The 2,950-nt window shown below is 48.1% G+C and overlaps 1 protein-coding gene across 1 annotated transcript in view; it reads right to left on the reverse strand.

The window, feature by feature from the left end:
- Positions 1 to 2,391, reverse strand: part of SCAP (SREBF chaperone) — a 66,192-nt gene extending 63,801 nt beyond the window's left edge. Inside the window, exon 1 of the mRNA XM_023515928.1 lies at positions 2,284 to 2,391. The gene's annotated coding sequence lies outside the window, so the exon portion shown is untranslated. The remainder of the gene's footprint in view (positions 1 to 2,283) is intronic.
- Between the last annotated feature and the right edge of the window lie 559 nt (positions 2,392 to 2,950).

Below are 2,950 nucleotides of genomic sequence, written 5' to 3' on the forward strand. Positions count from 1 at the left end.
TCTCGAACTGGTGAGCTCAAGCAATCTATCTAGCCTCCCAGGGTGCTAGGATTATAGGCATGAGCCACTGCACCCCATCCCTGCAAACATTCTTGGGCAGTGTCCCTGACTGCTAGAACAGCAGCTATCAAATGGCAGTAGGTCAACTGCTATCTCCATCTTGCTGAGTTCTACCATCCCCGCATTTAAGTCTGTGGCACTGTCTTCATCCCTTCACCCCTACTACCTTTTTCACTATCCCTTTTCTGCCAACAACCAACAGAGAAGGCTGTGAAGGTAACCGGTGCAAGAAAAGCATAAAATATGAACTCTTGTCATCAGACAAACGTCAGTTTGCACACAGGCTCCGCCTCTAACTCACTAGGTGACCTAAGGCAAGTCAGAAAATGTCTCTAAAACTCATCTGTAAAGGAAGTGATAACAGTGTCATCTCATCTGGTTATTATGAGGATTAAGTGAGATAAGCTAATACTAGAGCACCTAACACAATTCCTAGACAGCACAGCTCAATAAATTATCACCCAGAATTTTTGCTTTAGGTGGCAAAAGAAATCTCCTGGACCCTCTTTCTTTAGCCAACTCAGGAATGTAGCAAGTTATAATGGAAGTACCTCTCCAGGAGACATGGTCTGAAGGCCTGATTCACCATTTACAAGCTGGGTAACCTTGGGAACCCAGTTTCTCTATAAGGAGTCCTCTCATCTGTTCAATGTTGAGTGATGACACAAACTGCATAGGTAGTGCTTTACAGTCAGCAAATGACAACTGATGGTCAGAGTAAACAAACAGCACATGAACCTAAGTGTCATTCCAGGGATCTCTGGGCCATATATGTGCACATGGCTAGATACTGAGAGAGTACCTTCCACCAAATGTTAATAAATATACTCACACTTAAGACCACAGTCATGGTTCCTTTCTCAGCTGGACAGTTTACCTGCTCCTATGAAACCTCAGGAAAATAAGAATCCTTATGCCTCCATTTTCTAGTTATAAACTTGGAACTTCTCATGACAATAAACTAATCTAGACTGGAGGGGATGGAGGATTCCCAAATCACTGATTATAAAGTACATGGAGACCTCTAGGGAGGTGATGTTTTTGCCACAATAGCAAAAGAAAAGGGAGAGCTTTCAAACACCAGATGAGTTCATAATAAATGAGAAAGAATGCTTTCTATTTCAATTACAACCAAATGAATGAATATGAAGACATATTTATACTTATATATGTTGTGTTTTGCACATCATGTGCTCAGTAGGAACACCACAAAGATGTAAAACACCTAAAGTCTAAATTATATTAGCACAAACTTCGGAAAATACAGGTCGTCAACTAGGCATCACTCAAGGGCACCTGAAATGCATACCCCACAAACTAGACACCCTTGACCCTGAATCCCTAATAAAAGCTTCAATCTTTAGCACAATATCCTGAAATGGTAGCATGCCAATAAGAACACTGCATCCCAAATCCCGCAGAACATTCAGTCAAATAAAAGAAACACAAAGCTAACATTAAGGAAATCTTTTCTGTGTTCACTTCAGAAGAATTATTACGAAATTTCCAGACAGAGCTTAATCTCCCACCTCTGTCACCACAGAAGGTAGAGCAGTAAGTAACCGCCACTAGAGGAGACACCTGCCAGAAGCCCCCTACACACACACACACACACACACACACACACACACACAGCCCCCTTGAGCATTTCTATTGGTACAACTTCCTTTGATTCTATCTAGATTCGGGGCTCCTTTCAACTATCGCTATCATGACATTATAATCTTGTATAATACTGAAGTAATAAACCCACTCAGAAAGTAAACAGAAGGTCCATAAAAGCAAAGTTTAAGCAATACAGGAAACTAGAAACCAAACAAGACCCAGCGAAGACCCTATATGCTGCCGCTCGATCAGATCTTCCAAAAGAAGCAAGAGTGGAAAGCACGCTCTCCCCGGCACTCTGGAAAACCCAGACAGCCCCGAAGCAGGTTCTAGAAAAACGACAGCTGACCCGGGCGGGCGAATAGGCTAGGGGGTGCAACGGCGCGAGCCCCAGTCTCGGCAGCACACACAGGGGCCCGGAACCGGGGTGGGGACGCGGCGGCCCTGCCCCCTCACAGCTGCCGTCTCCGGGGCCAACCCGTAGGGCTGTAGGACAGCGCCCACGCCAGAGTGCCCCTAACCCAGGTGGCCCCCATCCCGGAATTCCCAAGTTTGAGCTGCCCAAGGCCCAAGCCCAGGCCTGCAGGCAGGAGCCCATGGGGACGCGCGCGCCGGTACCTGTGGCTACAGCAACCCCGGGCGGAGATGGCAACGGCGGCAGGCAGGAAGGACAGAACGCGGCGTGCGCGCTCTCGGACCGCGGTCCGGTGCGTGGCACCAGACTTCCCTCTCCAGGCCGCCGGGAACCCGCACAGCTCCCCGCCCCTTCACCTCTCACCTCCTACCTTTCCCCTCCCGCCCCGCCGCCTTCCGCACGTGCTCCCAGAAGCGTGAGCATGCGTAGTAGAGCCTGCCCGCGGCTCCCGCTCGCCCCCTGGTGGATACCTGCCACACAACCCCGAGGGAGGCCTTGAGGGCTGTTCGGGCTGTCTGGGGAGGAAAACTGCCAGAATTAGGAACAAGACCGCACCAGTTTCTGACAACACGTCCTAGACAATCACCAAGAACATGCACAAGATGCTCGTGTTCCTTGTTCTATAATAGCAAAATATTAGAAGCAACCTAGATACACCGTAAATGCAGGTTAAATAAATTATATTGATAAAACTAGTTTCCCTACAACCATTTAAAGAATAAATTTTGGGGTCAGGCGCAGTGACTCACTCCTGTAATCCCAGCATATGGAAGGCCGAGGCGGGTGGATTGCCTGAGCTCACGAGTTCGAGACCAACCTGAGCAAGATCAAGACCCCCATCTCTAAAAAATAGCTGGGCGTTGTGGCAGG

Source organism: Otolemur garnettii, unplaced genomic scaffold, assembly GCF_000181295.1.
Source record: "Otolemur garnettii isolate 467f Iridium unplaced genomic scaffold, OtoGar3 scaffold00082, whole genome shotgun sequence".
NCBI classification, from domain to species: domain Eukaryota; kingdom Metazoa; phylum Chordata; class Mammalia; order Primates; family Galagidae; genus Otolemur; species Otolemur garnettii.